General features: G+C 33.6%; 1 pseudogene; it reads right to left on the bottom strand.

Annotated features, from left to right (window-relative positions):
• Positions 1 to 10,446: 10,446 nt before the first annotated feature.
• LOC125360708 lies at positions 10,447 to 11,063 on the bottom strand (annotated as a pseudogene).
• Between the last annotated feature and the right edge of the window lie 2,603 nt (positions 11,064 to 13,666).

The following is a 13,666-nucleotide window of genomic DNA, read 5'->3' on the forward strand; positions in this document are numbered from 1 at the left end:
CTGGAAAAAAAGATAAAGTGTATAGAAATCAAAAATAGTTGCATCAGAGGGGGAGTAAAATCAAAGAAACACAGAAATGATTGCACACAGTACAAGAAAAATATAACTTGTTTCCATTTCTTGGAGTTCATTTTGTTAAACATCATTTTATTAGGTCATATACACATAGCTATTTAGCTATTGTGGACCTCTCCTAATAATATCCTGGACATATTCCAATTATTACAAATGAGGGAAACCATGTAGCCTACGTTTCCTTTGGGCTGACTTACTTCACGTAATATGTTGGGTTTTTTTGTTTGTTTGTTTGTTTTTAACAAGCCTTTCCAATTCCTTGTGAAAGGGGTAGTGCTATTCTTTCTGATGGAATCATAGAATTCCATTTTGTACACATAACACATTTCCTTGATTTATTCATTCTCTGAGGGGCATCTGGGTTATTTCCATATAATATTTCCTAGTTATGTTGTTGATATTATCTATCTCACAATTAAGTTCTACATATATGATACATGGACTGCATTTTGCTTCTAATTTACTTAAATTCTGAATTAACTTTTGGCTTCATGAACACAGAAAGATACTAAAAGTTTTCTCAGCAGTATAGTTTATGCATATCACTAAGCTATAAACATGAAAATAAATTCCTTTCAGGTATATTATTAAGTTAAGCAATTAAAAAATCTTCAAGGTTTCTGGACTGAGTCTCATTGGAACAATACATGATCATTTCTGGACAAAATGGAGTCATTCTAAGACCACAAAAATCTATAAGAAACAAAATCTATAAGACTTTATAAAAGTACCAAATGTATACTGGCATCAGTTGTTTATGCCTGAAATCCTAGCTACTGAATAGAGTGATATCTATGGATCACAGTTCAAATCCAGACCCATCAGGAAAGCCTATGAGTTTTTTTGTGTTTTTTTTTTTTTTTTAATTTTTGGCCAATCCTAGGCCGTGAACTCAGGGCCTGAGCACTGTCCCTGGCTTCTTTTTTGCTCAAGGCTAGCACTCTGCCACTTGAGCCACAGAACCACTTGTGGCCATTTTCTGTATATGTGGTGCTGAGGAATCGAACCCAGGGCCTCATGTATACAAGGCAAGCACTCTTGCCACTAGGCCATATTCCCAGCCCCACTATGAGATTTTTTAATCTACAATCAACCGACAAAAAGCTTACAGTGGAGCTTGGGCTCAAGTGGCAGAGCACTAACGTTCAGCAAAAACAGTTCAGATACAGCACACGGGCCTGAGTTTAAGCCCCAGAACCAGCAAACACACACACACACACACACACACACACACACACACACACACACACACACACACACACTTTAAATAGATAAAAAACAAAATGTTTAATTACTTAGTTCATAACAATTCATTTATCTTAATAAATTATCTTTTTGCCATTTCATTTATGTATAAGGAACAAGTAAGCTAAACAGTAGACTGGAACAAGTAAGCTAAACAGAATAGATTGGCTCTCTCTCTCTCTCTCTCTCTCTCTCTCTCTCTCTCTCTCTCTCTCTCTCTCTCTTTCTCTTTCTCCCTCACCCTGTCCTTCTCTCTGTGTCTCTTCCTCAATCTCTGAGCTTTGTGTCTGTTCATATATATAATCTGAAAAGGTTTAATTTTATGTGTTTGTCAACATATTAAGTAAAATTAATTCCAATAGAGAACATCAAAAACTCAAAGAAATAGAACTAACATGAAAAATAATTTGATTTGGCAAACAAAGTCACAGTGTCCTGCCTTAAGGAATTATAAAATAAAAAAGCTCCATACAATATAATTTACTAAAAAACATAAACAAAACTATAGCTATAAAACAGACACAAATTAAATCTATAATTAAATGTGCTTATCTATGCTGATTACTTGCTTAAATAAAAGAACATTCCATTTAATCATTATGCTAAGGATATAAGACAACATTAAACCGGACTTTTACATCAAAATGTAGCAAATTTACTACCCAGTTTAATGATCTTTAAATGAAGCCAATACTTAAAACCTCTCATTAGATGCCATCTATTGATTTTTTTTTTTTTTGCTATCACGATGATAAAAACAGAGGTGAGAGAAGCTAAAGGATAAAAGTTCTAACTTAAAGAAAGAGAAGTATCATCACCATAATTTTCTGAAAAATAAAAATGTTATTGAGCTAGTTAATTAATATTGACATTAATTTCCTTCTATAGAACATGGTTGTCAATGGGCTCATCTGCCCACTACATGTTTCTCATTGAATCTAAGAAAAATCTCATGTTTTCCCATTTCTTATGTCTTTTTCTTCATACTTTTATCCCAATTTACAGGTTAGGAAATTCTGTCCAAAATTTCAAACACATTCTTATGTGATGTTCAAAATACTATTCGTTAGGTAATATCTAGCATAGTTATCCAGGTTTTACAAGGGAAGAAAGAAATTCTGTGTTACCAAGATAACAATTACTTTAATAACACCTTAGATACAAAATTTCCCCACTCAGTTTGTTATGAAGAAATACAATTTAATTACAAGGTTTTGAAGTGCTTTTGGTAATTTATAAGGTGGTATGTTTTCTTTAGCTAATTCTGTGGTTCTTGACATAATTTCACTTACAAGGCCAAGAGAAATTAGCACAGCAGTGTATGTGTGAAGAACCATAGAACATATTTGTTAATATTAAGTCTAAGAGGCCCCATCAATCACAGTTTCTAAGAAAACCAACTTTGAATCACCATGTAAATTCTGTTGGTGTTAAGATAATGGAACTAGTTAGTCCTGTGATCTCTAGTTGCCTTCTTACCCTTACCTAATTCACTAGACAAAGGGAGGAAACTGATGGCTTTGTATAATTAGAATATTTTGGTATTAAAATGTTATTATATATAATGGATGAGATGTTGCTTTGTAGATTGAAACACTAACTGATATCCATTGCAATTGTTTTTATTTTGGTAATATTTTCAACTGAAATTAAAACTTTTAAAAATGTGAGGGAAGAAGAAAATAAGGAAATTCAGAGCATTTGCATTTTAGAGAGTGAATTTATATTTCTCATCTTCATACCTGGCAAATATATTTGTGCCTTTAGTGAATCTGTACATTGGGTGAAATCACTTTAAATGGTGTTTTGTTTAACAGGAGATCCATTTTCAAGAACGTTCAATTTTTCCATCTTCATTGTTTTCAAATTCTTCCTCCACTGATATTTCCCCAAATGATTCAAAAATTAACTGAGCAGAAAGACTTCCATAAAATTGTTCATGCATAAAATCTATAAAAGTATTGGCAGAAATGCCCAAAAGCAAACTCTTTTAAGAACTCTAGAAAGTACCTAAACTTGTAACAATCCTAGGATGATTTCTTAAGAAAATAGCTTAATTTCTTAAAAATAGTGAGATTTTCTTACGTTTTATAATACAAGCTATATATATGTATAATGATATATAATGTTGATATAATAATAATGTATAGTTACCATGTTCCTGTGTTCTGATTTGTAGTAAACTTGAAAAGCAGAAGCTCTGCAAATTTAGTCCAAGTAACATAATAAAATCTCAAGTTACTACTAAGATTTTTAATTATGCAAAGAACTCAGTTATCTCCTGTGAGAACTAATATGAAGCTTACATGATTCTTCTAGTGAAATTCCCCAAACAACTATACACAAAGAGCAAGTGAAGACAATTATATAACTTGTGGACAGGAGAGTTTCACTACTAGAGTTTCTACAATATACTGACCTTGTCCAGTTTTTCAACAACAACAAAAAGCAAGAGACAGGGCTGGGGATATGGCCTAGTGGCAAGAGTGCTTGCCTCCTATACATGAGGCCCTGGGTTCGATTCCCCAGCACCACATATACAGAAAATGGCCGGAAGGGGCGCTGTGGCTCAAGTGGCAGAGTGCTAGCCTTGAGCAAAAAGAAGCCAGGGACAGTGCTCAGGCCCTGAGTCCAACCCCCAGGACTGGACAAAAAGAAAAAAAAAAAAAAGAAAAAGAAAAAGCAAGAGACAAAGAAATAGGAAGGTGGCCTATTCACATGCAAAAGCATTATCTATTGAACCTGTTCTGGAAGAAGATGCTAACTAACTATTCCAATACAGTAGAAGACCTAAAGGAGGCCAAGTCAAAGACTGAAAGTTAAAGATTTGAAGAACAAAAATCATCAGTGTATAGATAGAGTGGGTAAACTACTAGCTAAAGCCAAAGCTAAGCACTCATAAACTGGAAGGATCCTGTTCAACCTTGGTTGATTAGAGTCTTTTGGTTGTGAAGAGATGAAATATGGCAAGGCCAGAGCCAAATTATAAAGGGGTTATTTTATCCCCCTGACATAAGCACTTAACTTTTGCATTTCAACTAGCACAGCCTTAATAGATGAACTTCTCAAAAATGTTTCACTAAGAAGATCAAAATATACCCCTATAGCTACACCCATAAGATGATGCCAAGTGAAATGAACTCCACATTACGGAAACAAGAGTTGTAAACCACTGTTGCAATTATTATAAACATGCCATGGGAAACCGTACATTTTGTAAATTTTTGTGTTTTTTTTTCTTTTCTGTTTGTTTGTTTTATTGCTTTGTTTAGTTTTGTTTCTCTTGTATTCCCTTTCTGTGGTTGTACTCCGCACCCGTGCTACCACTATATCTCATCCAAATACCTGAATACTGTTTATATGGCTACTAGAACTGGGGAAGGGAAACGGAATATCAAAATTGAGAGACAAAGGACAGAAAGAAAAACCATTCCAAAAGCAATACTTACAAAACCATTTGGTGTAAATAAACTGCACAACTCTTGGGGGGAGAGAGGAGGGAAATGAGGGAGAAGGTAAAATGTTGAGCAAGAAATATACTGGGGCTGGGGATATAGCCTAGTGGCAAGAGTGCCTGCCTCGGATACACGAGGCCCTAGGTTCGATTCCCCAGCACCACATATACAGAAAACGGCCAGAAACGGCGCTGTGGCTCAAGTGGCAGAGTGCTAGCCTTGAGCGGGAAGAAGCCAGGGACAGTGCTCAGGCCCTGAGTCCAAGGCCCAGGACTGGCAAAAAAAAAAAAAAAAAAAAAAAGAAATATACTAACTGCTTTACATATGAATCTGTAACCCCTCTGTACCACACTTTGAAAATAAAAATAAATGTTTAAGAAAATGTTTCACTAAGATTAACAGACTACTATTCTCACCCTAGAGTCATGAATATTGTAACATCTGAAGCCTTTAGAGAAATTTTCTGAAGGCTTTATGTAGCTTTTTGGTACATCTGCCAATTGTATTGATTTGTTGCTTTGCTTTGGTCTGCAACTATAAAAGTTCATACAACCTCCTCTAGTGTGAAATAGGCAATTTAGTGTGATATTAATCTAAGTTTCTAGGCGATAACACTCATACTTGGCTCAGAATTAACTACTTTTGTATTTTTATTAAAGCATTGACATTCAGATATTTAAACACATTAAATCTAATTACTTGCATAAGTAAAGAAACAGAAAGTAGGAAATATAAAATAAATAAATACTCAAGATTTGGAAATGGGGATAAACCATATTAGTCCATTATGCATTTATCTTACTTAAAAAAACAAATTGTTGGATGAATATAATTCACAAAGGCTTGAAATATTTTCTAAATATGACCCCCTTATAGGGTCACAAAGTAGTACCAGGAAATTTCAAAGGATTGAAAATATACGAAAGTATTTTCTCTGTAAAAAGACATGGAATTCAAAATATATTGTTGAAATATACTTGGAAAATTAAAATATTAGAAATTTACAAAACATATACTTAAGCAATTTTTACAAAAAGTGAAACCATAAAATAAGATATATAGATACAAAGTTTTCCATGCTTGGTAGTATATCTGTTGTAAAACGGAATAAATATTCATTTGTTTAATAATAATTAATTACATAACTTGTTCTGGGCAATGGATATTTCAAAGGAACCAAATAAATTGAAACAGGTTTTTAATAATTTGATTGTCTTACTAATTCTACACTTTTCTCTGTCAGTTTTTCACAAATTGGTAATGTTTTATTTCAAATTACAAAAATAACAGTTAAGTAGGAGACAATACAGCTGAATTTTCAGAAGCCATGGATGGAGCTATTTTCAAAGAAATGACTAAAAATATAATTAATTAACAGATTTTTGTAAACAAACAGTAAGTTTTATGTTGCATTTCTTCTATGTGCACTAGTATTTGATATACATATCTGATTATTGTAACCAATATAAATGTATGTATGTATTTATTTATTTCAGACTTGAATATTGAACTAGATCATTGTATATGATAGGCCAGTACTTTACTACTTGAACCGTACCAAAAACTTGTTTCTTTTATTTTGTTTTGCTATAACATCTTTCCAATTTTTTAAATTCATGGTTTACCTCACTTATCTTAATTTTGTGAGATAGAGACTGAACTTTTAATTGCATTTCCTCCCCTTCTTCTCTTCATTTGTCTATCATGTTCCTCTTCATCCTATCCTACTCCTTTTAAGTGACCAGTTTTTGGTGTTTATTTGTGGATCCACTATTTAGACTTTGTAAGGATTTATGCTGTTTGCATTCTTCCCTGAATGTACTGTATTTCAGTTTATAGAGTCATATACACTTGCATTCCACCTTAAGTATTAACATATATTTATAACCTAATTCTAGCATCCTCGTATGAGTGAGAACATGCAACTTTTGTCTTGCTGGGCCTGATTTACTTAACATAATTTTCATATTTTCACTTAATATAATTGCAAATGATGCAATATCATTCTCCCTAATGGATGAGTAAATACCCATTGTATATATAATGTTTTCTTGATCCATTCCTCCAATGAGGCCATCTAGGCTAATATCTACCTTGACTGTGGTGAATAGTGCTGCAATAAACATGGTTATGCTAAGTGCCCTCACTCTATCCAAGTTCGTAATCTTTTAGATAAATGCCCAGTAGTGGAATTGTTTTTTGTGTCTAGTTTTTGAGTAACCTCCATACTGAAGAAGCTGAATGAGCTCCATTCCACAGGAGCTGAGTAAGTTTATATTCCCCCAACAGTGTGTCCAGAACAATGACAGCATTTGCTAATAATTTTATTTTTAATGATGACCATTCTATCTGGGATAAGGTGGGACCTGAATGGTCTTTCTCTTATTTTTTTTTCTGGTGCTTATATCCACTGGGTTTTCTTCAGTCCTAATTTGCTGATCTTTACTTTGTAATATTTGAGATTACACATATGGACCACCCTTCTTACGTTAGGCCTTGATTTTTTTATGTGCTTACAAGAATTTAATATTGAGTATTCATAAACAGCATATAAATAATTATAGCTTCCAATATGTTCATGGGATTGAATTTAGTTTCAAAATATCTGAAAGTGTATCCTTATTCATAGACATTCAGTTTGTAAAGTATAAAGTTTTGCAAAGAAACAAAGACATTTCTCACATGCAATCTTAGTGGGATGAAATTGTATTAGTTCCATCTGTGTGAAGTGGTACATCAGTATATTGAGCAATGTAAAACTTTTATGTTTAGTGTCTACCATAGGTAATGAAATGGAATCCAGAAATATTTTTTTACAGAATTTGACCTTTTTTTCATTTTATGTAAAGCTGAGAGGATGCAAGAAAAAATTGCTACAGCCCCATCATAGCACATAATAAATGAAATCACATAAAGCTAGATAAAAATGCCTCTTGATGACTTCTTCTATGGGCATGTTAAAAGATTATTGATGGTATAAATACAAAAAGAAGCTTAAAAAACACTAGTGAACCAAGAAAAACAGCTTCAATATACAAGAGAGCTGACCCAGTTTACTTCCAACAAACGGATTGAGCAAACAAATATATTTCAAAGTAATGTAACATCAAGAAAATAGATATTACAGAGAAATATACCTAAAAGACTGAAAGTTATTTTCACATATATACTTCATAATAAATAAATGCACATATAATAACAGAATGCTAATAAATCCAACTATTCAGTAATAATGTTTATTGCATTACATTTGCATCTAGAAACTTTGATAAGTGGTTAAATAATTGGCATATAGAGTCAGAAATAACCAGAATTTTCTAATGAAGAGAGCATGAAGGAAACACAAGTAGAAAAATTATAAATACATCCACAAATGAGATTTAAAATTATGACTTTAAGCCCTCTGAATTGATTTGCAAAAATCTAATGAAATCGTCAAAAATACATTCTCATTTATGTTTTAATAATGTTGACTTCACTATATTTATTTCTTCACATTCATTAGAGAAGATAAACTTAATAAAAGTGATTCACAACTTAGAACTTATCTCAGCTTCTCAGAAAATAAAGCTAGATCCATTCTATTTTAAGAAATGTATTTAAATTTGAAAGGACATAAGGTAAAAAGAGCAATGTAAGTGATAACATGACATTTCTCTCTAATAAAAAACAAAATATTAGCTCAACAAAGTTATCAGTGAAATTAGAAAATAGACGTCTTCATCCTAATGATAAATCATCTAAGGAAATCAGTACTTGTAAATGGTATGGTATTCCATTATACTTACAAGAATAAAACTCAGCATATCAAATATATCTCTTTTTTTGGTACAGTGTGAATAGTTTCAAAGGAATGACTTTCCTTTGAAAGACTAGTATTAAGATTAAAGCAGATAAGTTTAAGAATTCAGGATAAAGGGCACCTACATAAAAAGAACACTAGTTAAAAAATTGAATAGATGTTAAAAGTTTATGAAATACAGTATAAAATTACATTTCTCCAAAAGATTAAAGTGTATGTTTTTTTTGGGGGGGAAGTTTTTTTTTAAAAAATTATTTATTGTCAAAGTGAGGCACAGAGGAGTTACAGTTTCATACATAAGTCAGTGGGTACATTTCTTGTACAATTTGTTACCTCCTCCCAAATTTCCCCCTTCCCCCTTCCCCCTCTCCCTTTCCCTCTCCCCCCATGAGCTGTTCAGTTGGTTTACACCAAATGGTTTTGTAGGTATTGCTTTTGGAGTCATTTGTCTTTTTATCCTTTATCTCTTGTTTTGACATCCTCTTTCTCTTCTCTAGTTCTAATACCAGTCCCCGCACTATCACTGTATCTCATCTGAGTAGCCTGGATACTGTATATAAAGTGTAGGTTTTTGAAGAATAATAAAAGTAAAGCAACAAGCATTGGATTTAAACAATGATTATTTAGCCAAAAGTACCAGTTATGCTGTATCCCCCACATATAATCACCATGCTAAGGTACTTTGAATTATTAGATTACACTGATAATAGGAGCAGTCATCCTAGATTACCAAGTTTCTTTGATAAGTAGTACATCAATCAAGATCATTCGTATATGTTGAAGGACTGAGCCTTGAAAGACAGAGATACTTTACCAGTTAGTTGAGGAATCGTAGATTAGATTCTTAAATTCAACGACTTCAAAAATGTTGTGTTTTCCGGGAGGTTCCAAGTAATGATCATGTTCTTTTTGAGAATTATGTGTTATATTTGACCTTTTGAAACAATGATTTGCAGATTTTGTTTGTTTCTTATATACAAATGTAAGATCCCACAACAATAAAAATTAAAAGTAAATAAATAATTGGGTATAGTGGTGCACATCTCTAACTTTCACAACCTGTGTCTGAGGCAGGAAGATCATGAGTTTTAAGACAACTTGAGCCAAACAGTGAGACCTCAGCCCAAAAGAAGAAGAAAAAGAAAAGAAATACAAAATCCTCTGAGAAATACCAAGCAAATCTCAGCAGCAATAAATTCTAATTTCTGGTTATTATATCTCAAGATTTGGTTTCACAGCAACTCTTCAAGGGAAAGCCAATTGCTTGATCTGGTCAATAGGTCTTAGCAAGCAAAAATCCTGCCAGTACAATAAACAGACATTTGGACAAGTATATATCTTTTTCTTTTTAATCTGCACATTTAAATGATGCCAGATCACTTTAGAGATTACTCACTCAGACTTTTCTGCCTGACATAACTTTGAATCACAAGCCTCTGAATCTCAGCTTCTTGATTAGCCAGGTTTTCAGGCATGAGCAACTAGTACCTGGTTCATAACTACTTATTTTCCGGTTTTTCTGCTTACAATTTTTATCCATGCTTGTGTTAATATGGTAATTTATTACACTGCATTAAAAACTGTTTCATGTATGTCTAATAGATATTTCTGATAAACTTTGTGCTAAATTTCAGCTATTATTTCTCTTAAATCTTATCCAAAAGTAGAAGCGAACAATTTCAAGCTTTTGAACATGAGTATAAAATATGCATTTATTTTTCTTCAATTTTTATAGAGCAATAGAGGTCAATAGGAACAACAAAACCCATGTATTTAAAGATATTTAAATAAATACACATGCTGCTGTGTCAACATCAGCTACATTGGGACTGACGAAATTTCACAGTACAGAAATTTATTTTTATTTTTACTAAGAATTACATTTTATTTAGTCATCTTTCTTTACAATTGAAACTCTGGGAATTCAAAATTAACATCCTTGCCCATGAGCTTCTTATACACACCAGAAAACGTTTCAACCTTGTCTCCACGTTGTTCTGCTGCGCGCGGTCCAGGTGGACCTTAATGAGCCGGCTGCCGTCCAGCTTCATCCGGATCCTCTTGCCCAAGATCTCGCTGGGGAAGACCAAATCCTCCAGAAGGGTGTCGTGCACCGCAGTCAGCAAGCTGCTTCTGGGAAGCTTCTGCTTATTTTTTGTCTCTTTTTTTCTAGTTGGCTTGGGCAGAATTCTCCTCTGGGGTGATGAAGACAACATGTTTCCCACTGAACTTTTTCTCCAATTGACGAACAAGCCGGACTTGGATTTTCTGGAAAGATTTCATCTGAGGAACTGGAACAAAAATAATGATAGCTTTCCAACCACCACCAACTTAATTTCCTTGGCCTCCGTGATGTTGAGCTCCTGCAGCTTGGCCTTGAAGTCGGTGTTCATCTCCAGCTCGAGCAGCGCCTAGGAGATGCCCGACTGGAACTCGTCCAGCTTTTCGCCATTGAGCTTCACGATCTAGGCACTCGACCTGAACATGGCCTTGTCCGTGAGGAGCGCCGGGGAGGAAGAGCATAGTACAGAAATTTAGATATATAGATTTAAATTATCTACAGATAATTGTGTAAATGAAGTATTGTGATGAGGTAGAGTACTTTTTCAGAAATTTTGAGGATTGTGTTTTTGTATAGGCAAATATGGAATAATGAGGAGCATTGTCTTCTCTCTGTCAAAATATATGCTTAAGAAAGCTAAACCAGTTGAGTTTAATCAATTCATTATAGCAACATCTGCAATATGTTTTATAGAGCCCTGTAAATTCAAATTAATTAATCCAAAATGAATTACAAATTATTTTTGTAAACTACACATACATCCTTTTAAGGGTTATTTTAGCAGCTGAACTAGATGTCATTTGCCCCATCTGTCACAACAGATGCCTTATTCCAGAATGAATATTAAATGAATTTTGAAAGCAGTTTCCCTAATAGTAAGAAACATTTTCAAAATGAAGAATCAAAGATAGTCTTTCTGATGAGTTGGATTCTTCTTACATTTTATGATGAAACGTTCTACAATATAAAGTACAACAATCTAAGTCTCACCACAAAACACAAGGACAGAAAGGACAACAATAAAGAAACTTGCTATCCTTTTTTCTGAGGATTGGGCAAGAGCGTTAAAACTAGGTATTTTCAAGACCTTACCTCAATTTGTGTCCCATTGATTTTATCATATTTTCCTGGGATATAGAAGGAAATGATATACACCATTACAAGTTTTCCTTTAAAAAACATGAGATTTCTTGACTCCTGTATTTTTCATTTCCCTGCCTACTAGTTTGAATATCACTAGAATGTGTATATGAGAGAAAAATATCTTATACCATGGACTATTTTTTTGCTTTCTTTTCTAATTTTATTGATTTTTTTCCCAGTCATGGGGCTTGAATTCAGGGCCTGGGCACTGTCCTTGAGTTTCTCATTCTCAAGGCTAGTGCTCTACAACTTGAGCCACAGTGCCACTTTTCTAAGTAGTTTGTTGGAGATGAGAGTTCCCTTGGCTGGTTTCAAACAGCCATTCTCAGATCTCAGTTTCCTACATAGCCAGGGTTATGGGCGTGAGTCACTGGCAACTGGCTTGCCAAGAACTTTGTCTTTAGATAGCATTCATCAAGATTTAGTCTGCAGGAAATGACCTCAACATTCTAAGATAAAATTGGTTAACTTCTCAAAATAAAATCATCACTTGTTGGATTAAATGTAATTTTCACTGGTCTTCAGTGTGGTATGTTGATATTGGTGTTAGGAAGCCATGAATTCTAAGCTCAGAACCCCCAATCAGATATGTGGCCATTCTCACCACTCTAAATCTTTATTCTAAGCAGTACAATGAGAATTATTGCTTAATACTGTAAACATAGCATTAATATTTAAATGATCATTACATAGTAGTTATTCAACAACTCTGCCTTCACCATTCTTTGTCTATATAATATATTTTTGTACAGTTTCTTGTAAATACACTTTCTTTTACAAAGAGAAATTTCTCATATAGTTGTGTGCTGCATTAAATACTCCCACAGTTTAGGTATGTGTCCTTTTACTAACAATTTATCATATAAGCCAAGTATTTTCAAATGTACAAGTGTTAAACATAAGAATAGATACATTTATTCTGTAATTTAAATTTCACAAATGGAAAAAATCATATATAATACCATTGTCTATCTGAAATATCTCAGTGCTTTGTGATTAAAAATTTTAGGGTAGGGTTGGGAATATGGTCTAGTGGCAAGAGTACTTGCCTCGTATACATGAAGCCCTGGGTTCGATTCCCCAGCACCACATATATAGAAAATGGCCAGAAGTGGCACTGTGGCTCAAGTGGCAGAGTGCTATCCTTGAGCAAAAAGAAGCCAGGGACAGTGCTCAGGCCCTGAGTCCAAGGCCCAGGACTGGCAAAATAATAATAATAATAATAATAATAATAATGTAGCATATATTTCAAAAGAATCACTATTTCATACTTACTGTTTCTCATTTTAATTTTATCCTTTGAATGAATATATATCCACAAAAATATCTACACATTACACATTTTAAAATAATAGGTTTTCAAAACTGTACAAGATAAGACCAAGGAAGGAAAAAGGCAGGAAACAGTAGCCTTTATTGTATGTATATGTATGTATGTTTGTTTGTATGTATGTATGATGCTACTGGTAATTGAACTAAGGACCTTGCTCTCTTGTTTGTGTCTTTCACTCAAAGGTGCCACTCTATCACTTGAGCAACACCTCCACATCCAGCTTTTTACTGTTTTACTGAAGATAAGAGTCACTCTGTTTTGTCTGGCCAAGCTGGCCTTGAATTGTAACCGTCAGATCTCAGCCTCCTTAGTAGCTTAGATTACAGGTATGGGGATCCAGTGTCTGCTTGTATTATAATATATTTAGACATGAAGTTTGTGCTGGAAAAGTTTCAGTGTAAAATATTCTATACTTCCATTATCAGTAAGCTAATTAGGGACTCTGAAATTAATGCCTTTTAACTTAGTGTTTCAGAACACCAATATTTGTCTTTGAGAATCTGATTCGAGTGAACACACATAAAATTCTCTGACAACATCTCCGTGTGACT

This window comes from Perognathus longimembris, chromosome 12, assembly GCF_023159225.1.
Source record: "Perognathus longimembris pacificus isolate PPM17 chromosome 12, ASM2315922v1, whole genome shotgun sequence".
Taxonomy (NCBI): domain Eukaryota; kingdom Metazoa; phylum Chordata; class Mammalia; order Rodentia; family Heteromyidae; genus Perognathus; species Perognathus longimembris.